This window comes from Chlorocebus sabaeus, chromosome 2 (assembly GCF_047675955.1).
Source record: "Chlorocebus sabaeus isolate Y175 chromosome 2, mChlSab1.0.hap1, whole genome shotgun sequence".
Lineage (NCBI taxonomy): Eukaryota > Metazoa > Chordata > Mammalia > Primates > Cercopithecidae > Chlorocebus > Chlorocebus sabaeus.
This window is the reverse complement of record NC_132905.1, coordinates 47,082,903-47,108,752: the sequence shown is the minus strand read 5'-3', so window position 1 is coordinate 47,108,752 and position 25,850 is coordinate 47,082,903.

The following is a 25,850-nucleotide window of genomic DNA, read 5'->3' as shown; positions in this document are numbered from 1 at the left end:
CATTAAAAACGTGAAAAGGCTTTGTGAGAAACAACTTTGTGATATGTGAATTCATCTCACAGAGTTACAACTTAGTCTTCATGAAGCAGTTTGCTAACGCTGTTTTCGTGGAATCTGCAAAGTTGTATCTGGGAGCACCTGGAGGCTTATGGTGAAAAAGCAAATATCCTCAGATAATAACGAGAAAGAAGCTTTCTCAGAAATTGCTTTCTGATGTGTGGTTTCATCACACAGAGTTTCACCTTTCCCTTCTTGTAGCAGTTTGCTAACACTGTTTTCGTGGATTCTGCAAAGTGATATTTGGGAGCTCATTGAGGGCTATGGAGAAATAGAAAATATGCTCAGACAAAAACTGGAAAGAAGCGTTCTGAGAAACTGCATTGCGATGTGTGAATGCAACTAACAGAATTGCACTTTTCACCTCAGGGATCAGTTTGCTAACACAGATTTCTTGAAATCTGCAACGGGATACTTCATAGCACTATGCAGCTTACAGTGAAAAAGGAGATATCCTCAGATAAAAACGTGAAAGAAGCTTTCTGAGAAATTGCTGTCTGATATGTGACTTCATCTCCCAGAATTACACCACTATTTCATGCAGCTGTTTTTTAGCCCTGTTTTTGTGGATTCTGAGAACTGATATTTCGGATGGGTTTGAAGAGTAGAAGGACAAAGGAAACATCTTCCGAGAAAAACCGGAATGAAGCTTTCTGAGAAACCGCTTTGTGATGTGTGAATTCATTTCACAGTGTTACACCACTCTTTCATGGAGGAGTTTCCTAACACGGATTTTGTGAAATCTCAGAAGTGATATCCTGGATATCCTTGAATCCCATGGTGAATAATGAAACAACCTCTGACAAATCTGCAGAGAAGCCTTCTCAGAAATTTCTTTGGTGTGGGTGAATTCAGCTCACAGGTTTACATCATTGTTGTCATTGAGAAGGTTCCTAAGAGTGTTTTCGCAGAATCTGCAAGAAGACACACGGTGGTGCTCCGAGACCAAAAATAACCTCAGCTCCAAAAAGAAAGACGCTTTCTGAGAAACTGCTTTGCGATGTGTGAATTCCACTCACTGAATTACAGCTGTTTTTCATGGAACCGTTTGTTAGCACAGTTTTTGTGAAATCTGAGAACTGATATTTCGGATCCCTTTGAGGACTATAGGGCCAAAGGAAATATCCTCCGATAAAAATGAGAAAGAAGTTTTCTGAGAAACTTCTTTGTGATCTGAGAATTTATCTCACAGTGTTACACCTCTCTCCTCTTGAAGTGGTTCGCTAAGTCTGTTCTCGTGGAATTGGCAAACTGAAATTTAGAAGCCCATGGAGGGCTATGGTGAAAAAGGAAATATCCACAGATAAAAACTGGAAAGAAACGTTCTGAGAAACTGCATTGTGACATGTCAATGCAACTCACAGAGTTACACTTTCCATTTCATTGATCCATTTACTAACACTGTTTTCTTGAAATCTGCATTGGGATATTTCTGAGCACAATGAAGCTTACAGTGACAAAGGAAGTATCCTCAAATAAAAACTATAAAGTAGCTTTCTGAGAAACATCTTTGCGATATTTGAATTCATCTCACTGAGTTACAACTTTGTCTTCACGAAGTAGTTTACTAACACTGTGTTCGTAGATTCTGCAAAGTGATATTTGGGAGCTCATTAGGGCTATAGTGAAAAAGGAAATATCCTCAGATAAAAACTGGAAAATAGCTTTCTGAGACACTGCACTGTGATGTGTGAATGCAACTCGCAGAGTTACCTATTTCTCTTCAGGCATCAGTTTGCTAACACAGTTTTCTTGAAATCTGCAATGGGATGCTTCTTATCGCTATGCAGCTTACAGTGACATAGGAGATATCCTCAGAAAAAAAAGTGAAAGAAGCTTTCCGAGAAATCCCTTTCTGATATGTGACTTCATCTCCCAGAGTTAAACCACTATTTCATGCAGCCGTTTGCTACCCCTGTTTTTGTGGACTCTGAGAACTGATATTTCGGATGGGTTTCAGGAGTAGAAGGACAAAGGAAATATCCTCTGGAAAAATCGGAATGAAGCTTTCTGAGAAACCACTTTGTGATGTGTGAATTCATTTCACAGTGTTACACCACTCTTTCATGGAGGAGTTTGCTAACACTGATTTTGTGGAATCTCAGAAGTGATATCCTGGATATTGCTGAATCCCATGGTGAATAATGAAAGAACATCAGACAAATCTGCAGAGAAGCCTTCTCAGAAACTTCTTTCATATGGGTGAATTCAGCTCACAGGGTTACATCATTATTTTCACTGAGAATCTTGCTAAGAGTGTTTTTGCAGAATCCTAAAGAAGGCACACGGTGGCGATCCGAGACCACAAATAACCTCAGCTCAATAAAGAAAGACGCTTTCTGAGAAACTGCTTTGTGACCTGTGAATTCAACTCAATTAGTTACAGCTGTATTCGTGTAGCCATTGGCTAGCCCAGTTTTTGTGGAATCTGAGTACTGAAATTTTGGAACCCTTTGAGGAATATAGGGCCAAAGAAAATATTGTACGATAAAAAGGAGAAAGATGTTTTCTGAGAAACTTCTTCATGATCTGTGAATTCATCTCACAGAGTTACACCTTTAACCTCAAGATGCCGCTCGCCTAGTCTGTTCCTGTGGAATTTGCAAAGTGATAGTTGGAAGCCCATGGAGGACTATGATGAAAAAGAAAATATCGTCTAATAAAAACTAGAAAGAAGCATTCTGAGAAACTGCATTGTGACCTGTGAAGGCAACTCACAGAGTTACACTTTCGTTTTCATTGATCTGCTTGCTAACACTCTTTTCTACAAATTTGCATTGGGATATTTCTTAGCACAATGAAGTTTACGGTGACAAAGGAAATATCTTCAAAAAAAAAACTTAAAAGAAGCTTTCTGAGAAACTTCTTTGTCATATTTGAATTCATCTCACCAAGTTACAACTTTGTCTTCACGAAACAGTTTACTAACACTGTTTTCGTGGATTCTGCAAAGTGATATTTGGGAGCTCATTGAGGCCTACGGTGAAAAAGAAAATATCCTCAGATAAAAACTGGAAAGAAGCGTTCTGAGAACCCGCATTGGGATGTGTGAATGCAACTCACAGACTTAAACTTTTTTCTTCATAGATCAGTTTGCTATTACGGTTTTCTTGAAATCTGCAATGGGATACTTCTTAGCGCAATGAAGCTTACGGTGACAAAGGAAATATCCTCAAATAAAACCTAGAAAGTAGCTTTCTGAGAAACTTCTTTGTGATCTGTGAATTCAACTCACAGAGTTACACATTTCCCCTTGAGAAGCCGTTTGCTAAGACTGTACTTGTGGAATTTGCAAAGTGATATTTGGAAGCCGATGGAGGGCTATGGTGAAAAAGGAAATATCCTCAGATAAAAACTGGAAAGAAGCGTTCTGAGGACCTGCATTGTGACCTGCGAATGCAACTCACAGAGTTACACTTTCCTTTTCATTGATCCATTTGATAACACTCTTTTTTAGAAATCTGCATTGGGATATTTCTTGGCACAATGTAGCTTACAGTGACAAAGGAAATATCCTCAAATAAAAACTAGAACATAGCTTTCTGAGAAACTTCTTTGTGGTATGTGAATTCATCTCACCGAGTTGCATCTTTACCTTCACGAAGCAGAGTGCACTGTTTTTGTGGATTCTGCAAAGTGATATTTGGGAGCTCATTGAGGGCTATGGTGAAAAAAAAATGTCTTCAGATAAAAACTGGAAAGAAGCATTCTGAGAACCCGCATTGTGATGTGTGAATGCAACTCACTGTGTTACACTTTTCTCTTCAGAGATCCATTTACTAACACAATTTTCTTGAAATCTGCAATGGGATACTTCTTAACACGTTGAAGCTTATGGTGACAAAGGAAATATCCTCAAGTAAAAACTAGAAAGTAGCTTTCTAAGAAACTTATTGTGAGCTGTGAATTTATCTTACAGAGTTACACCTTCTCCTCAAGGAGCCCTTCGTTAGATTGTCCTGTGGAATTTGCAAAGTGACATTTGGAAGTGAATGGAGGTCTAAAGTGAAAAAGATAATATCCTCAAATAAAAACTGGAAAGAAGCGTTCTGAGAAACTACATTGTGACCTGTGAATGCAACTCACAGAGTTACACTTCCCTTTTCATTTATCCGTTTGCTAACACTCTTTTCAAAAAATCTGCACTGGGATATTTCTCAGCACAATGAATCTTACAGTGACAAAGGAAATATCCTCAAATAAAAACTAGAAAGTACCTTGCTGAGAAATTTCTTTGTGATATGTGAATTCATCTCACCAAATTACATCTTTATGTTCCCGACGAAGTTCGCTAACACTGTTTTCATGGTTTCTCCAAAGTGATATTTGGGAGCTCATTTAGGGCTATGGTGAAAAAGGAAATATCCTCAGATAAACACTGAAAAGAAGCGTTCAGAGAACCAGCATTGGGATGTGTGAATGCAAATCACAGACTTACACTTTTCTCCTCAAAGATCAGTTTGCTAAGACAGTTTTCTTGAAATATAAAATAAGATACTTCTTAGCGCAATGAAGCTTATGGTGACAAAGGAAATATCCTCAAATAAATACTAGAAAGTAGCTTTCTGAGAAACTTCTTTGTGATCTCGGAATTCATCTCACAGAGTTAAACATTTCCCCTGAAGAAGCCATTCACTAACACTGTTCTTGTGGAATTCGCATAATGATATTTGGAAGCCCATGGAGGGCTATAGTGAAAAAGAATATATCCTCAGATAAAAAGTTGAAAGAAGCTTTCTGAGAAAATGCACTGTGACCTGTGAATGCAATTCACAGAGTTACACTTTCCTTTTCATTGATCCGTTTACTAACACTCTTTTCTAAAAATCTGCATTGGGATGTTTCTTAGCGCAATGAAGCTTATGGTGACAAAGGAAATATCCTCAAATAAAAACTAGTAAGTAACTATCTGAGCAATTTCTTTTTGATATGTGAATTCATCTCAGTGAGTTACATTTTTGTCTTCATGAAGCAATGTGCTAACACTGTTTCCTGGATTGTACAAAGTGATATTTGGGAGCCTATTCAGGGCTATTGTGAAAAAGTAAATATCCTCCGAAAAACTTTAAAGAGACTTTCTGAGAGCCTGCATTGGGATTTGTGAGTGCATCACAGACTTACACTTTTCTCCTCAGAGATCAGTTCACTTACACAGTTTTCTTAAAATCTGCAATGGGATACTTCTTCATGCTATGCAGCTTACACTGACAAGGAAATAATCTCAGATAAAAACGTGAGAGAAGTTTTCTGAGAAACTATTTTCTGATATGTGACTTCATCTCCCAGAGTTACACCACTATTTCGTGCAATTGTTTGTTAGCATTGTTTTTGTGGATTCTGAGAACTGATATTTCGTATGGGTTTCAGGAGTATAATGACAAAGGAAAATCTTCTGAGGAAAACCAGAACGAAGCTTTCTGGGAAACTGCTTTTTAATGTGTGAATTCATTTCACACTATTACAACACTGTTTCATTGAGCAGTTTGCTATCACTGATTTTGTGGAATCTCAGAAGTGATATCTTGGATATCATTGAATCCCATGGTGATTAATGAAATATCCTCAGACAAATCTGCAGAGAATCCTTCTCAGGAACTTCCTTGTTGTGGGTGAATTCAGCTCACAAAGTTTCATCATTATTTTCTCTGAGAAGCTTCTAAGAGAGTTTTCGCAGAATCTGCAAAAAGACACAAGTTGGCACTCCGAGACCACAAATAACCTTAGCTCAAATAAGAAAGCAGCTTTCTGAGAAACTGCTTTGTGATGTGTGAATTCAACTCACTTAGTTAAACCTGTAATTTGTGCAGTCGTTGCTAGCCCTGTTTATGTGGAATCTGAGAACCGATATTTCACATCCCTTTGAAGACTATAGGGCCAAAGAAAATATCCTGCAATAAAATTGAAAAGAAGCTTTCTGAAAAACTTCTCTGTGGTCTGCGAATTCATCTCATAGAATTACATCATTCCCCTTAAGAAGCCATTCGCTAAGACTGTTCTTGTGGAATTTGAAAGGTGATATTTGAAGCCCATGGACTGCTCTGGTGAAAAAGAAAATATCCTCAGATGGAAACTGGAAAGAAGTGCTCTGAGAAATGGCATTCTGACCTGTGAATGCAACTCACATAGTTACACTTTCATTTTCATTGATCCGTTTGCTAACACTCTTCTAGAAATCTGAATTGGGATATGTCTTAGTGCTATGAGGCTTACGGTGATGAAGGAAATATCCTCAAAGAAAAACTAAAAAGTAGATTTCTGAAAAACTTCTTTATGATATGTGAATTCATCTCACTGAGTTACATCTTTGTCTTCATGAAGTAGTTTTCTAAATCTGTTTTCGTGGATTCTGCAAAGTGATATTTGGGAGCTCATTGAGGGCTATGGAAAAAAGAATATATCCTCAGAAAAAAACTGGAAAGAATTCTGAGAAACTGCATTGTGACTTGTGAATGCAACTCACAGAGTTACTCTTTACTTTTCATTGATCAGTTTCTTAACACGCTTTTGTAGAAATCTGCATTGGGATAATTCTTAATGCAATGAAGCTTACAATGACAAAGGAAATATGCTCAAATAAAAACTAGAAAGTAGCCTTCTGAGAAACTTCTTTATGATGTGTGAATTCATCTCAGCGAGTTACATCATTGTCTTCATGAAGCAGGTTGCTAACACTGTTTTCGTGGATTCTGCAAAGTGATATTTGGGAGTTCATTGAGGGATATGGTGAAAAAGAAAATATCCTCAGATGAAAACTGGAAAGAAGAGTTCTGAGAACCTGCATTGGGATGTGTAAATGCAACTCACAGATTTACACTTTTTTCTTCAGAGATCAGTTTGCTAACACAGTTTTCTTGAAATCCGCAATGGGATAATTCTTAGTGCAATGAAGCTTAAGGTGACAAAGGAAATATCATCAAATAAAAACTAGAAAGCAGCTTTCTGAGAAACTTCTTTGTGATATGTGAATTCTCTCACCGACTTACATCTTTGACGTAACGAAGTAGTTTGATAACACTGTTTTGGTTAATTCTGCAAAGTGATATTTGGGAGCTCATTGATGGCTATGGTGAAAAATGAAATATCCTCAGATAAAAACTGAAAAGAAGCGTTCTGAGATGCTGCATTGGGATGTGGGAGTTCAATACTCAGTGTTACATTTTTCTCTTCAGAGATCAGTTTGCTAACACAGTTTTGAAAACTGTAATGGGATACTACTTAGTGCAATGAAGCTTACAGTGTCTGAGGAAATATCCTCAAATAAAAACATGAAAATAGCTTTCCGAGAAACTTCTTTGTGATCTGTGAATTCATCTCACAGAGTTGCATCATTCTCCTCAAGAAGCCGTTCGCTAAGACTGTTCTTGTGGAATTTGCAAAGTGATATTTGGAAGCCCATGGACTGCCCTGGTGAAAAGAAAATATGCTCAGATAAAAACTGAAAAGACGTGTTCTGAGAAACTGCATTGTGACCTGTGAATGCAACTCTCAAAGTTACACTTTCCTTTTCATTGATACGTTTGCTAACACTCTTTGCTAGAAACCTGCACTGGGATATTTCTTAGCGCAATGAAGCTTACGGTGACAAAGGAAATATCCTCAAATAAAAACTAGAAAGTAACTTTCTGAGAAACTTCTTTGTGATATGTGAATTCATCTCACTGAGTTACATCTTTGTCTTCACAAAGCAGTTTGCTAACATTGTTTTCGTGGATTCTGCAATGTGATATTTGGGAGCTCATTGAGGGCTATGGTGAAAAAGGAAATATCCTCAGATAAAAACTGGAAAAAAGAGTTCTGAGAATCCGCACTGGGATGTGTGAATGCAACTCACGGACTTACACTTTTTTCTTCAGAGTTCAGTTTGCTAACACAGTTTTCTTGAAATCTGCAATGGGATACTTAGCGCAATTATTTTGCGGTGACAAAGGAAATATCCTCAAGTAAAAACTAGAAAGTAGCTTTCTGAGAAACTTCTTTGTGATCTGTGAAATCATCTCACAGAGTTACACCCTTGTACTCAGGAAGCTGATTGCTAAGACTGTTCTTGTGGAATTCGCAATGTGATATTAGGAAGCCCATGGAGGGTTATGGTGAAAAAAAAAATCCTCAGATAAAAACTGGAAAGAAGCATTTTGAGAAACTACAATGTGACCTGTGAATGCAACTCACAGTGTTACACTTTCCTTCTCATTTATCCGTTTGCTAACACTCTTTTCTAGAAATCTGCATTGGGATATTTCTTAGTGCAATGAAGCTTATGGTGACAAATGAAACATCCTCAAATAAAAACTAGAAAACAACTTGCTGAAAAAAATTCCTTGTTATATGTGAATTCATCTCAACGAGTTACATCTTTGTCTTCACGAAGCAGTTTGCTAACTCTGTTTTCATGGATTCTGCAAAGTGGTATTTGGGAGCACATTGAGGGCTATGGTGAAAAAGGAAATATCCTAAGATAAAAACTGAAAAAAGACGCATTCTGACATCGTGCATTGGAATGTTTGAATGCAACTCACACTGTTACACTTTTCTCTTCTGAGATCAGTTTGCTAGCACAGTTTTCTTGAAATCTGAAATGGGATACTTCTTAGCACAATGAAGCTTACGGTGTCTAAGGAAATATCCTCAAATAAAAACTTGAAAATAGCTTTCTGAGAAACTTCTTTGTGATCTGTGAGTACATCTCACAGAGTTACACCTTTCCCTTTAAGAAACCGTTCGCTAACACTGTTCTTTTGTAATTTGCTAAGTGATATTTGGAAGCCAATGGAGGGCTAAGGTAAAAAGAAAATATCCTCAGATATAAACTGGAAAGCAGCATTCTGAGATACTGCATTGTGACCTGTGAATGCAACTCACTGAGTTACTCTTTCTTTTTCATTGATCCGTTTGCTAACACTGTTTTCTTGAAATTTGCAGTGGGATATTTCTTTGCACAATGAAGCTTACGGTGACAAAGGCAGTATCCACAAATTAAAGGTAAAAAGGAGATTTCTGAGAAACTTCTTTATGATATGTGAATTCATCTCACCAAGTTACATCTTTGTCTTCACGAAGCAGTTTGCTAACTCTGTTTTCATCGATTCTGCATAGTGATATTTGGGAGCTCATTGAGGGCTATGGTGAAAAAGGAAACATCTCTGGTAAAAGCTGGAAAGAAGTGTTCTGAGAATCCCGATTGGGATGTGTGAGTGCAACTCACGGACTTACACTTTTCTCTTCAGAGACCAGTTTGCTAACACACTTTTCTCGAAATCTGCAATGGGATACTTCTTAGCACAATGAAGCTTATGGTGACAAAGAAAATATCCTCAAGTAACCGGAAGGTAGCTTTCTGAGAAACTTCTTTATGATCTGTGAATTCATCTCACAGAGTTACAGCTTTTCCCTCAAGAATTCATTCACTAAGACTGTTCTTGTGGAATTTGCAAAGTGATATTTGGAAGTCCATGGAAGGCTATGGTGAAAAAGAAAATATCCTCAGTTAAAAACTGTAAAGAAGCGTTCTGAGAACCCGCATTGGAATGTGTGAATGCAAGTCACGGACTTACACTTTTTTCTTCATAGATGAGTTTGCTAACACAGTTTTCTTGAAATCTGCTGTGTGATATTTCTTTACACAATGTGGCTTACAGTGACAATGAAAATATCCTCAAATGAAAACTAGAAAGTAGCTATCTGAGAAACTTCTTTGTGATCTGTGAATTCATCTCACAGAGTTACACCTGTCTCCTCTAGAAGCTGTTCATTAAGACTTTCTTGTGGAATTTTCAAAGTGATATTTGGAAGCCAATGGAGGGCTACAGTGAAAAAGAAAATATCCCTAGATAAAACCTGGAAAGTACTTTTCTGGAAATTGCATTGCAGCCTGCAAATGCAACTCACAGAGTTACACTTTCCTTTTCATTCATCCGTTTGCTAACACTCTTTTGTAGAAATCTGCATTGGGATGTTTCTTAGCACAATGAAGCTTACGGTGACAAAGGAAATAACCTCAAATAAAAACGTGAAAGTAGCTTTCTGAGAAACTTCTTTGTGATATATGAATACATCTCATGGAGTTACATCTTAGTCTTCATGAAGTAGTTTGCTAACACAGTTTTCGTGGTTTATGCAAAGTGATATTTGGGAACTCATTGAGGGCTATGGTGAAAAAGGAAATATCCTAAGATGAAAACTGGAAAGAAGAGTTTAGGAACCTGCATTGGGATGTGTGAATGCAACTCACGGACTTACACTTTTTTCTTCAGAGATCAGTTTGTTAACACAGTTTTCTAAGAATTTACAATGGGATATTTCTTAGTGCAATGAAGCTTACGGTGACAAAGGAAATATCCTCAAAGTAAAACTAGAAAGTAGCTTTCTGAGAAACTTCTTTATGATCTGTGAATTCATCTCACAGTGTTACACCTTTCTCCTCAGGAAGCCGTTTGCTAAGACTGTTCTTGTGGAATTTTCAAAGTGATATTTGGAAGCCGATGGAGGGCTATGGTGAAAAAGGAAATATCCTCAGATAAAAACTGCAAAAAAGTGTGCTAAGAAATTACATTGGGATGTGTGAATGCAACTCACGGACTTACACTTTTTTCTTCAGAGATCAGTTTGCTAACACAGTTTTCTTGAAATCTGCAATGGGATACTCCTTAGTGCAATGAAGCTTACGGTGACAAAGGAGTTATCCTCAAATAAAAACTAGAAAGTTGCTTTCTGAGAAACTTCTTTGTGAATTCATCTCACTGAGTTACATCTTTGTCTTCAAGAAGCAGTTTGCTAACACTGTTTTCATGGTTCCTGCAAAGTGATATTTGGGAGCTCATTAATGGCTATGGTTAAAAAGGAAATATCCTCATATTAAAACTGGAAGGAAGCGTCCTGAGAACCCGAATTGGGATGTGTGAATGCAACTCAGACACTTACAGCTTTCTCTTCAGAGATCAGTTTGCTAACACAGTTTTCTTGAAATCGGCAATGGGATAATTGTTAGCACAATGAAGCTTATGGTGACATAGGAAATATTCTCAAAAAGTAGCTTTCTGAGGAACTTCTTTGTGATCTGTGTTTTCATCTCCGAGAGTTACACCTTCACCCTCAAGAAGCCATTCACTAAGGCTATTCTTGTGGAATTTGCAAAGTGATATTTGGAAGCCCATGGAGGGCTATGATCAAAAAGAAAATATCCTCAGATCAAAACTGGAAAGAAGCGTTCTCAGAAAGTGCATTATGATCTGTGAATGCAACTCACAGAGCTACACTTTCCTTTTCATTGATAGGTTTGCTAACACTCTTTACTAGAAATCGTCATTGGGTTATTTCTTAGCACAATGAAGTTAACGGTGACAAAGGAAATATCCTCAAATACTATCTAGTTAGTAGCTTTCTGAGAAACTTCTTTGTGATAAGTGAATTCATCTCACCGAGTTACATCTTTGTCTTCATGAAACACTTTGCTAACACAGTTTTCTTGAAATCTGCAATGTATAATTCTTAGCGCAATGAAGCTTACGGTGACAAAGGAAATGTCCTCAAATAAAAATCAGAAAGTAGCTTTCTGACAAATATCTTTGTGATATGTGAATTCATCTCACTGAGCTACATCTTTGTCTTCAGGAAGCAGTTTGCTAACACTGTTTTCGTGGATTCTGCAAAGTGATATTTGGGAGCTCATTGATGGCTATGGTGAGAAAAGAAATATCCCCAGATAAAAAAATGGAAAGAATCATTCTGAGAACCCGCATTTGGATGTGTGAATGTAACTCACGTACCTACACTTTTCTCTTCAGAGATTTGTTTACTAACACTGTTTTCTTGAAATCTCCAATGGGATACTTCTTAGCACAATGAAGCTTATGGTGACCAAGGAAAAATCCTCAAATAAAAACTAGAAAGTAGCTTTCTGAGAATCTTCTTTGTGATCTGTGAATTCATCTCACAGAGTTACACATTTCCCCTCAGGAAGCAGTTGGCTAAGACTGTTCCAGTGGAATTTGCAAAGTGATATTGGGAAGCCCATGGTGGGCTATGTTGAAAAAGAATATATCCTCAGAAAGAAACTGGAAAGAAGCGTTCTGAGAAACTGCATTGTGACCTGTGAATGTAACTCACAGTGTTATACTTTCCTTTTCATTGATCTGTTTGGTAACACTCTTTTCTAGAAATCTGCTTTGGGATATTTCTTATCGCAAAGAAGCTTATCATGACAAAGGAAATACCCTCAAATAAAAGCTAGAAAGTATCTTTCTGAGAAACTTCTTTGTGATATTTGCATTCATTTCACCAAGTTACATCTTTGTCTTCACGAAGCAGTTTGCTAACACTATTTTCATGTATTCTGAAAGTGATATTTGGGAGCTCATTGAGGGCTATGGTGAGAAAGGAAATATCTTCACATAAAAACTGGAAAGGAGTGTTCTGAGAACCCGCGTTGGGATGTGTGAATGCAACTCACAGACTTACACTTTTCTCTTCAGAGATCAGTTTACTAACACAGTTTTCTTGAAATCTTCAATGGGATACTCCTTAGCACAATGAAGCTTACGGTGATAAAGGATATATCCTCAGATATAAACTAGAAAGAAGCTTTATGAGAAACTTCTTTGTGATGTGTGAATTCATCTCTCAAAGTTACACTTGCTTTTCATGGAGCTGTCAATTAACACTGTCTTTGAGGAAACTGAGAAGGGCTACTTCAATCGGATTGAGGCCTATGCTGATAAAGGAAATATCTTCCATCAAAAAAGTGAAAGAAACTTTGTGAGAAACTTCTTTGTGATTTTTGAATGCATCTCACAGTTTTACAACTTCGTCTTCATGAAGCAGTTTGCTAACACGGTTTTTCTGGAATTTGGAAATTGTTATTTGGGAGTGCATTGAGGCCTATGGTGAAAAACGAAATATCTTGATACTATCTAGAAAGAATCTTTCTCAGAAATTACTTTCTGATCTGTATATTCATCACACAGAGTTTCACTTTTGCCTTCCTGTAGCAGTTTGCTAACACTGTTTTCGTGATTCGACAAAGTGATATTTGGAAGCTCATTGAGAGCTATGGTGAAAAAGGAAATATTCTCTGATAAACACTGGAAAGAAGCGTTCTGAGAACTCATATTGCAGTGTGTGAATTCAACTCACAGAAATACACTTTTCTCTTCAGAGTTCAGTTTGCTAACACAGTTTTCTTGAAATCTGCAAAAGGATATCTCTTAGCGCTATGCAGCTTACAGTGACAAAGGAAATAACCTCAGATAAAAACGTGAGAGAAGTTTTCTGAGAAATTGCTTTCTGCAATGTGATTTCATCTCAGAGAGTTTCACTACTATTTCGTGCAACCATTTGCTCGCCTTGTTTTTGTGTATTCTGAGAACTGATATTTTGGATGGTTTTGAAGAGTATAAGGACAAAGGAAACATCCTCCTAGAAAAAACGGAATGAAGCTTACTGAGAAACTGCTTTGTGATGTGTGAATTCATTTCACACTGTTACACCACTGTTTCATGGAGGAGTTTGCTGGCACTGATTTTGTGGAAACTCAGAAGTGATGTCTTGGATACCATTGAATCCCATGGTGAATAATGAAACATCCTCAGACAAACTGGCAGAGAAGCCTTCTCAGAAACTTCTTTGTTGTGGGTGAATTCAGCTCCCAGAGTTTCATCAATGTTTCCTTGAGAAACTTGCTAACACTCTTTTTGCAGAATCTACAATAAGACACACTGTGGCGATCCAAGACCACAAATAACCTTAGCTCAAACAAGAAAGCAGCTTTCTGAGAAACTGCTTCGTGATGTGTGAATTCAACTCACTGAGTTAAGCCTGTATTTGGTGGAGCCGTTTCCTAGCCCTGTATTGTGGAATTTGAGAACCGATATTTCGGATCCTTTTGAAGACTATAGGGCCAAAGAAAATATCCTCTGATGAAATGAGAAAGAAACTTTCTGGGAAACTTCTCTGTCATCTGTGAATTCATCTCACAGAGTTACACCTTTCCCCTCAAGAAGCCGTTCGCTAAGACTGCTCTTGTGGAATTTGCAAAGTGATATTTGGAAGCCCATGGAGGGCTATGGTGAAAAAGAATATATCCTCAGATAAAAACTGCAAAGACACGTTCTGAGAATCTGCCTTTTGAACTGTGAACGCAGCTCACAGAGTTACACTTTCCTTTTCATTGATCTGTTTGCTAACACTCTTTTCTGGAAATCTGCTTTCGGATGTTTCTTAGCACAATGAAGCTTACCGTCACAAAGGATATATCCTCAAATAAAATGTAGAAAGTACCTTTCAGAGAAACTTCTTTGTGATATGTGGATTCATCTCACCGAGTTGTATCTTTGTCTTCATGAAGCAGTTTGCTAACACTGTTTTCATGGATTCTGCCAAGTGATAGTTGGGAGCTCATTGAGGGCTATGGTGAAAAAGGAAATATCCTCTGATAAAAACTGCAAAGAATCGTTCTGAGAACCCACACTGGGACCTGTGAATGCAACTCACAGACGTACACTTTTGTCTTCAGCGATCAGATTGCTAACACAGTTTTCTTGACATCTGCAATGGGATACTTCTTAGCGCTATGCAGCTTACAGTGACAAAGGAAATAACCTCATATAACGACTTGACAGAAGATTTCTGATAAATGGCTTTATGATATGTGACTTCATCTAACAGAGTTACACCACTATTTTGTGCAGATGTTTGCTAGTATTGTTTTTGTAGATTCTGAGAACTGATATTTCATATGGATTTGAAGAGTATAAGGAGATCGGAAATATCCTCCAAGAAAAACCAAAATGAAGCTTTCTGAGAAACTGCTTTGTGATGCATGAATTCATTTCACATTGTTACACCACTCTTTCATGGAGCAGTTTGCTAGCACTGATTTTGTGGATTCTCAGAAGTGATATCTTGGATATTGTTGAATCCCATGGTGAACAATGAAATATCCTCAGACAAATCTGCAGAGAAGCTGTTTCAGAAACTTCTTTGTTGTGGGGGAATTCAGCTCACAGAGTTTCATCATTGTTTTCATTGAGAAGCTTGCTAACTGTGTTTTTGCAGAATCTGCAATAAGACACATGGTGTGCTCCGAAGCCACAAATAACCTTAGCTCAAACCAGAAAGCATCTTTCTGAAAAACTGCTTTGTGATGTGTGAATTCAACTCAGTGAATTAAACCTGTATTTCATGGAGTCATTTGCAAGCCCTGTTTTTGTGGAATCTCAGAACCGATATTTCGGATCCGTTTGAAGAGTATAGGGCCAAACAAAATATCCTCCAAAAAAAAAGTGGAAAGAAGCTTTTTGAGAAACTTTTCTGTTGTCTGTGAATTCATCTCACAGAGTTGCATCTTTCCGCTCAAGAAGCTGGTCGCTAAGACTGTTCTTGTGGAATTTGTAAAACGATATTTGGAAGACAATTTTGGGCTACAGTGAAAAAGAAAATATCTTCAGAAAAAAACTGGAAAGAAGCGTTCTGAGAAACTGCATTGTGACCTGTGAATGCCACTCACAGAGTTACACTTGCATTTTCATTGATCTGTTTTCTAACACTCTTTTCTAGAAATCTGCATTGGGATATTTTGTAGCGCAATGAAGCTTACAGTGACAAAGGAAATATCCTCAAATAAAAAGTAGAAAGTATCTTTCTGAGAAACTTTTTTGTGATATGTGAATTCATCTCAGAGAGTTACATGTCTGTTTTCACGAAACAGTTTGCTAACACTGTTTTTGTGGATTCTGAAACGTGATATTTGGGAGCTGAAGGAGGGCTATAGTGAAAAAGGAAATATCCTCAGATAAAAACTGAAAAAAGCGTTCTGAGAACCCACATTGGGATGTGTGAATGCAATTCACAGACTTACACTTTTTTCTTCAGAGATTGTTTGGTAAAACAGTTTTCTTGAAATCTGCCATGGGATAATTCTTAGTGCAATGAAGCTTAAGGTGACAAAGGAAATACCCTGAAAAAAAACTAGAAAGTAGCTTTCTGAGAAACTTCTTTGTGATATGTGAATTCATCTCACCGAGTTACACCTTTGTCTTCATGAAGCAGTTTGCTAACACTGTTTTCTTGGATTCTGCAAAGTGTTATTTGAGAGTTCATTGAGGGCTATGGTGAAAAAAAAATATCCTCAGACAAAAACTGGAAAGAAGCATTCTGAGAACCCGCATTGGGATGTATGAATGAAAATCACGGACTTTCACTTTTTTCTTCAGAGATCAGTTTGCTAACACACTTTTCTTCAAATCTGAAATGGGATACTTCTTAGCACAATGAGTCTTACGATGACAAAGGAAATATCCTCAGATAAAACTAGAAAGTCGCTTTCTGAGAAACTTCTTTGTGATATGTGAATTCATCTCACCGAGTTACTTATTTGTCTTCATGAAGCAGTTTGCTAACACTCTTTTTCTGGATTCGGCACAGTGGTACTTGGATCTCATTGAGGGTTATTGTGAAAAAGGAAATATCCTCAGATAAACACTGAAAAGAAGTGTTCTGAGAACTCGCAGTGGGATGTGTGAATACAACTCACAGGTTAACACTTTTTTCCTCTGAGATCAATTTCCTAACACAGTATTTTTGAAATCTGCAATGGGATACTTCTTACCGCAATGAAGCTTATGGTGACAAAGGAAATATCTTCAAATAAAAACTTGAAAGTAGCTTTCTGAGAAACTTCTTTGTGATTTCTGAATTCATCTCACAGAGTTACACCTTTCACCACAGGAAGCTGTTCACTAAGACTGGTCTCATGGAATTTGCAGAGTGATATTTGGAAGATCATGGAGGGCTATGGTGAAAAAGAAAATATAGTCAGATAAAAAATGCAAAGAAGTGGTCTGAGAAACTGCATTGTGATCTGTGAATGCAACTCATACAGTTACATTTTCCTTTTCATTGAACCGTTTCCTAACACTCTTTTCTAGAAATGTGCATTGGGATATTTCTTAGTGCAATGAAGCTTATAACAACAAAGGAAATATCCTCAAATAAAAACTAGAAATTAGCTTTCTGAGAAACTTCTTTGTCACAGTTTTCTCTGCAGAGATCAGTTTGCTAACACAGTTTGCTTGAAATTCTGTAATGGGATACCTCTTAGTGCCATGAAGTTTACGGTGACAAAGGAAATATCCTCAAATAAAAACTAGAAAGTAGCTTTCTGAGAAACTTCTTTGCAATATGTGAATTCATCTCACCGAGTTACATCTTTGTCTTCATGAAGTAGTTTGCTAACACTGTTTTCTTGGATTCTACAAAGTGATATTTGGGAGCTCTTTGAGGGCTATGGTGAAAAAGGAAATATCCTCAGACAAAAACTCGAAAGAAGCGTTCTGAGAACCCGTATTGGGATGTGTGAATGCAACTCACGGATTTACACTTTTTTCTTCAGAGATCAGTTTGCTAACACAGTTTTCTTGAAATGTGCAATGGTATACTTCTTAGTGCAATGAAGCTTACGGTGACAAAGGAAATACCCTTATATAAAAACTAGAGAGTAGCTTTCTGAAAAACTTCTTTGTGATCTGTGAATTTATCTCACAGAGTTACCCCTCAGGAAGACGTTCACTAAGACTGTTCTTGTGGAATACTCACAGTGATATTTGGACCCCATGGAGGGCTATGGTGAAAAAGGAAATATCCTCAGATAAAAAGTGGAAAAAAGTGTTCTGAGGACGCGCATTGGGATGCGTGAATGCAACTCATGGACTTACACTTTTCTCTTAAGAGATCAGTTTCCTACACAGTTTTCTTGAAATCTGCAATGGAGACCATCTTAGCACAATGAAGCTTACGGTGACAAAGGAAATATCCTCAAATAAAATCTAGAAAGTAGCTTTCTGAGGAACTTCTTTGTGATCTGTGAAATCATCTCATAGAGTTACACCTTTCCTCTCAGGAAGCCGTTTACTAAGACTGTTCTTGTGGAATTTGCAAAGTGATATTTGAAAGCCCTTGGAGGGCTATGGTGAAAAAGAAAATATCCTCAGATAAAATCTGGAAAGAACCATTCTGAGAAACGGCATTGTGACCTGTGAATGCAACTCACAGAGTTACCGTTTGCTTTTCATTGATCCTACGCTAACACTCTTTTCTAGAAGTCTGCATTGGGATGTTTCTTAGTGCAATGAATCTTACGTTGACAAAGGAAATATCCTCACATAAAAACTAGAAAGTAGCTTTCTGAGATTCTTCTTTGTGATATGTGAATTCATCTCACAGAGTTACATCTTTGTCTTCAAGAAACAGTTTGCTAACGCTGTTTTCGTGGATTCTGCAATGTGATGTTTGGGAGCTCTTTGTGGGCTATGGTGAAAAAGTAAATATTCTAGGATAAAAACTGGAAAGAAGCATTCTGAGAACCCACATTGGGATGCGTGAATGCAACTCACAGACTTACAGTTTTATCTTCAGAGATCAGTTTGCTAACACAGTTTTCTTGAAATCTGCAATGCAATACTTCTTAGCGCAATGAAGCTTACGGTGACAAAGGATATATTCTCTGATAAAAACTAGAGAAAACCTTTCTTAGAAACTTCTTTTTGATGTGTGAATTCATCTCACAGAGTTACACTTGCGTTTCATGGAGCTTTCGATTAATAGTGTCTTTTAGGAACCTGAGAAAGGCTACTTCGATCGCATTGAGGACTACGCTGATAAAGGAAATATCCTCCAACAAAAAAGTGAAAGGAAACTTTGTGAGAAACTTCTTTGTGATATGTGAATTCATCTCACAGAGTTACAACTTCGTCGTCATGAAGCAGTTTGCTAACATTGTTTTCGTGGAATCTGCAAAGTGTTATTTGGGAGCGCATTGAGGCCTATGGTGAAAAAGGAAATGTCCCTGGATACTAACTGGAAAGAAGCTTTCTCAGAAATTGCTTTCTGATGTGTCAATTCATCACACAGAGTTTCACATTTCTCTTCTTGTAGCATTTTGCTAACACTGTTTTTGTGGATTCTACAAAGTGATATTTGGGAGCTCATTGAGGGTTATAGGGTGAAAAAGGAAATATCCTCAGAAAAAAACTGGAAAGAAGCGTTTTGAGAACCCGCATTGCACTGTGTGAATGCAGCACACAGAGTTACATTTTTCTCTTCAGAGATCAGTTTGCTAACACAGTTTTCTTGAAATCTGCAATGTATACTTCTTTGTGCAATGAAGCTTACGGTGACAAAGGAAATATCCTCAAATAAAAACTAGAAAGTAGCTTTCTAAGAAACTTCTTTGTGATCTGTGAATTCATCTCACAGAGTTACTCCTTTCTCCTCAGTGAATGCAACTCACAGAGTTACACTTTCGTTTTCATTGATCTATTTGTTAACAGTCTGCTCTAGAAATCTGCAATGGAATACATCTTAGCGCAATGAAGCTTACACTGACAAAGGAAATAACCTCAAACAAATACTAGAAAGTAGCTTTCTTAGAAACTTCTTAGTGATATGTCAATTCATCTCACCGAATTACATCTTTTTGTTCACGAAGCAGTTTGCTAACACTGTTTTTTGGATTCAGGAAAGTGATATTTGGGAGCTCATTGAGGGCTATGGTGAAAAAGGAAATATCCCCAGATAGAAACTGGAAAGAAGCGTTCTGAGAATCGACATTGGGATGTGTGAATGCAACTAACAGAGTTACACTTTTCTCTTCAGAGATGATTTTTTTTAACACAGTTTCCTTGAAATCTGCAATGGGATACTTCTTAGCACAATGAAGCTTACGGTGTCTAAGGAAATATCTTCATACAAAACCTAGAAAGTAGCTTTCTGAGAAACTTCTTTGTGATCTGTGAGTTCATCTCACAGAGTTACCCATTTTCCCTGTAGAATCCATTCGCTACAGCTGTTCTTGTGGAATTTGTGAAGTGATATTTGTAAACCCATGGAGGGCTATGGTGAAAAAGGGAATATCCTCAGATACATACTGGAAAGAAGCATTCTGAGAAACTGCATTATGATCTGTGAATGCAACTCAGTGTTACACTTTCCTTCTCATTGTTCCATTTGCTAACACTCTTTTCTAGAAATCTGCATTGGGATATTTCTTAGCGCAATGCAGCTTATGGTGAAAAAAGAAATATCCTCAAATAAAAACTAGAAAACAACTTCCTGAAAAACTTCTTTGTGATATGTGAATTCATCTCAGCGAATTACATCTTTGTCTTCACGAAGCAGTTTGCTAACTGTGTTTCCGTGGATTCTGCAAAGTGATATTTGGGAGTACATTGAGAGCTATGGTGAAAAAGGAAATATCCTAAAGTAAAAACTGAAAACACGTGTTCTGACAACCCACATTGGGATGTTTGAATGCAACTCACAGTGTTATACTTTTCTCTTTAGAGATCAGTTTACTAACACAGTTTTCTTGAAATCTGCAAAGGAATACTTCTTAGCGCAATGAAGCTTACAGTGCCTAAGGAAATATCCCCAAACAAAAACTTGAAAATAGCTTTCTGAGAAACTTCTTTGTGATCTGTGAATACATCTCACAGAGTTACACCTTTCCCCTTAAGTAGCCGTTCGCTAAGACTGTTCTTTTGTGGAATTTGCTAAGTGATATTTGGAAGCCAAGAGAGGGCTAAGGTGAAAAAGAAAATATTCTCAGATAAGAACTGCAAAGAAGCGTTCTGAGATACTGCATTGTGACCTATGAATGCAACTCACAGAGTTACTCTTTCTTTTTCGTTGATCCATTTGCTAACACTGTTTTCTAGAAATCTGCATTGGGATATTTCTTTGCACAATGAAGGTTATGGTGACATAGGAAGTATCCACAAATAAAAACTGGAAAGTAGCTTTCTGAGAAACTTCTTTATGATATGTGAATTCATCTCACCGTGTTACATCTTTGTCTCATGAAGCAGTTTGCTAACTCTGTTTTCGTGGATTCTGCATAGTGATATTTGGGAGCTCATTGAGGGCTATGGTGAAAAAGGAAATATCCTCAGACAAAAACTGAAAAGAAGCAATCCGAGAACCCGTATTGGGATGTGTGAATGCAATTCACGGACTTACACTTTTTTCTTCAGAGATCAGTTTGCTAACACAGTTTTCTTGAAATCTGCAATGGGATGCTTCTTAGAGCAATGAAACTTACGGTGACAAAGTAAATATACTCAAATAAAAACTAGAAAGTAGCTTTCTGAGAAACTTCTTTGTGATCAGTGAATTCGTCTCACAGAGTTATACCTTTCCCCTTAGGAAATGCTTCGATAAGACTGTTCTTGTGGAATTTGTGAAGTGATATGTGAAAGCCCATGGAGGGCTATGGTGAAAAAGGAAAGATTGTCAGATAAAAACTGGAAAAAAGTGTTCTTTGAACACACATTGGGATACGTGAATGCAACTCACGGACTTACACTTTTCTCTTCAGAGATGAGTTTGCTAACACTGTTTTCTTGAAAACTGCAATTGGATACTTGTTAGCACAATGAAGCTTATGGTGACAAAGGAAATATCCTCAAATAATAACTAGAAAGTAGATTCCTGAGGATCTCCTTTGTGATCTGTGAATTCTCCTCATAGAGTTACACCTTTCCCCTCAAGAAGCCGTTCGCTAAGACTGTTCTTGTGGAATTTGCAAAGTGATATTAGGAAGCCCATGGAAAGCTATGGTGAAAAAGAAAATATCTTCAGATAAAAACTGGAAAGAAGCGTTCTGAGAAACTGCATTTTGACCTGTGAGCGCAGCTCACAAAGTTACACTTTCCTTTACATTGATCAGTTTGCTAACACTCTTTTCTAGAAATCTACATTGGGATGTTTCTTAGCACAATGAAGCATACAGTGACAAAGGAAATATCCTCAAATAATAACTAGAAAGTAGATTCCTGAGGATCTCCTTTGTGATCTGTGAATTCTCCTCATAGAGTTACACCTTTCCCCTCAAGAAGCCGTTCGCTAAGACTGTTCTTGTGGAATTTGCAAAGTGATATTAGGAAGCCCATGGAAAGCTATGGTGAAAAAGAAAATATCTTCAGATAAAAACTGGAAAGAAGCGTTCTGAGAAACTGCATTTTGACCTGTGAGCGCAGCTCACAAAGTTACACTTTCCTTTTCATTGATCAGTTTGCTAACACTCTTTTCTAGAAATCTACATTGGGATGTTTCTTAGCACAATGAAGCATACAGTGACAGAGGAAATATCCTCAAAAAAACCCCTAGAAAGTAGCTTTCTGAGAAACTTCATTGTGATATATTAATTCATCTCACCATGTTACATCTTTGTCTTCATGAAGCAGATTGCAAACACTGTTTTCGTGGATTCTTCAAAGTGATATTTGGGGGCTCATTGAGGGCTATGGTGAAAAAGGAAATATCCTTAGATTAAAAACTGGAAAGAAGTGTTTTGAGAATACTCATTGGGATGTATGAATGCAACTCACTTACTTACACTTTTCAGAGGACAGTTAGCTAACACAGTTTTCTTGAAATCTCCAATGGGATATTTCTTAGCACAATGAAGCTTACGGCGTCTAAGGGAATATCCCCAAATAAAATCCAGAAAATAGCTTTCTGAGAATCTTCTTTTTGATCTGTGAATTCATCTCAGAGAGTTACACCTTCACCCTCAAGAAGCCATTCGCTAAGACTGTTCTTATGGAATTTGCAAGGTGATATTTGGAAGCCCATGGAGAGCTACTGTGAAAAAGGAAATATCGTCAGATAAATACTGGAAAGAAGAGTTCTGAGAACACTCATTGGGATGCGTGAATGCAACACACGGACTTACACTTTTCAGAGATCAGTTTGCTAACACAGTTTTCTTGAAATCTGCAATGGGATACTTCTTAGCACAATGAAGCTTATAGTGACAAAGGAAATATCCTCAAATAAAAACTAGAAAGTAGCTTTCTGAGAATCTTCTTTGTGATCTCTGAATTCATCTCACAGAGTTACACCTTTCCCTTCAAGAAGCTGTTTGCTAGGAATGTTCTTGTGGAATTTGGAAAGTGATATTTGGAAGCCCATGGAAGACTATGGCGAAAAAGAAAATATCTTCAGAAAAAAACTGGAAAGAAGCGTTCTGAGATTCTGCAAAGTGATATTTGGGAGCTCAATGAGGGCTATAGTGATAAAGGAAATATCCTCAGATAAAAACTGAAAAGAAGCGTTCTGAGAACCTGCATTGGGATGTGTGAATGCAACTCACGGACTTACACTTTTTTCTTCAGAGATGAGTTTGCTAACACAGTTTTCTTGAAATCTGCAGTGAGATACTTCTTAGCACAATGCGGCTTATGGTGACAAAGAAAATATCCTCAAACGTAAACTAGAAAGTAGCTATCTGAGAAACTTCTTTGTGATCTGTGAATTCATCTCACAGAGTTACACCTTTCTCCTCTAGAAGCCATGCATTTAGACTGTTCTTGTGGAATTTTCAAAGTAATATTTGGAAGCCAATGGAGGTCTATGGTGAAAAAGAAAATATCTTCAGATAAAAACTGAAAACTACATTTCTGGAAACTGCATTGTGGCCTGTGAATGCAACTCACAGAGTTACACTTTGCTTTTCATTGATCCATTTGCTTACACTCTTTTGTAGAAATCTGCATTGGGATGTTTCTTAGCGCAATGAAGCTTATGGTGACAAAGGAAATATCCTGAAAAAAAAAGTAGAAAGTAGCTTTCTGAGAAACTTCTTTTTGATATGTGGCTACATCTCATGGAGTTACATCTTTGTCTTCATGAAGCAGTTTGCTAACACTGTTGTCGTGGTTTATGCAAAGTGATATTTGGGAGCTCATTGAGGGCTATGGTGAAAAAGGAAATATCCTCAGATAAAAAGTGGAAAGAAGAGTTTTGAGAACCCTCATTGGGATATGTGAATGCAACTCATGGACTTACACTTTTCTCTTCAGAGATGAGTTTGCTAACACAGTTTTCTTGAAATCTGCAATGTGATTCTTCTTAGCACAATGAAGCTTACGGGGACAAAGGAAATATCTTCAAATAAAAACTAGAAAGTAGCTTTCTGAGAAACTTCTTTGTGATCTGTGAATTCATCTCACAGAATTACACCTTTCCCCTCAGGATGACGTTTGCTAAGACTGTTCTTGTGGAATTTGCAAAGTGATATTTGGAAGCCCTTTGAGGGTTATGGTGAAAAGGAAAACATCTTCAGATAAAAACTGCAAAAAGCGTTCTGAGAAACTCTATTGTGACCAGTGAATGCAACGCACAGAGTTACACATTCCTTTTCATTGATCCGTTTGCTAACACTCTTTTCTAGAAATCTGCATTGGGATATTTCTTATCGCAATGAAGCTTACGGTGACAAAGGAAATATCCTCAAATAAAAAGTAGAAAGTAGCTTTCTGAGAAACTTCTTTGTGATAAGTGAATTCATCTCACAGAATTACACCATTCCCCCAGGAAGCCGTTCGCTAAGACTGTTTTTGTGGAATTTGCAAAGTGATATTTGGAAGGCCATGGAGGACTATGGTGAAAAATAAAATATACTCAGATAAAAACTGGAAAGAAGCGTTCTGAGAACCCGCATTGGGATGCATGAATGAAACTTACGGACTTACACTTTCCTTTTCAGAGGTCGGTTTGCTAACACAGTTTTCTTGAAATCTGCCATGGGATACTTCTTAGCGCAATGAAGGTGACAAAGGAAATATCCTCAAATAAAAACTAGAAAGTAGCTTTCTGAGAAACTTCTTTGTGATATGTGAATTCATCTCAGCTAGTTACGTTTTTTCCTTCATGAAGCAGTTTGCAAACAGTGTTTTCTTGGATTCTTCAAAGTGATATTTGGGGCTCTTTGAGGACTGTGGTGAACAAGGAAATATCCTCATATAAAAACTGGAAAGAAGAGTTCTGAGAACCCGCATTGGGATGTGTGAAGGCAACTCACAGACTTACACTTTTCTCTTCAGATAGCAGTTTTTTAACACAGTTTTCTTGAAATCTGCCATAGGTTACTTCTTAGTGCAATGAAGCTTACAGTGAGAAAAGAAATATCCTCAAATAAAACCTAGGACGCAGGTTTTTGAGAAACTTCTTTGTGATCTGTGAATTCATCTCACAGAGTTACACCTTTCCCCTCAAGAAGACTTTTGCTAAGACTGTCCTAGTGGAATTTTCAAAGTGATATTTGGAAGCCAAAGGAGGTCTATGGTGAAAAAGGGAATATCCTCAAATAAAAACTGGAAACAAGCGTTCTGAGAAAATGTATTGTGACCTGTGAATGCAACTCACAGAGTTACACTTTCCTTTTCATTCATCCGTTTGCTAACACTCTTTACTAGAAATCTGCTTTGGGATATTTCTTAGTGCAATGAAGCTTACGGTGAGAAAGGAAATATCCTCAAATAAAAACTAGAAAGTAGCTTTCTGAGAAACTTCTTTGTGATATGTGAATTCATCTCACCGAGTTGCATCTTTGCCTTCACGAAGCACTTTGCTAACACTGTTTTCATGTATTCTCCAAAGTGATAGTTGGGATCTCATTGAGGACTATGGTGAAAAAGGATATAGCCTCAGATAAAACCTGGAAAGAAGCTCTTTGAGGAGCTGCATTGGGATGTGTGATTGCAACTCAAGGACTTAAACTTTTCTCTTCAGAGATTAGTTTGCTAGCACAGTTTTGTGAAATCTGCAATGGGATACTTCTTAGCGCAATGAAGCTTACGGTGACAAAGGAAATATTGTCAAATAAAAACAAGAAAGTAGCTTTATGTTAAACTTGTTTGTGATCTGTGAATTCATCTGACAGAGTTACACCTTTCCCCTCAAGAAGCCTTTCGCTAAGACTGTTCTTGTGGAATTTGCAAAGTGATATTTAAAAGTCTGTG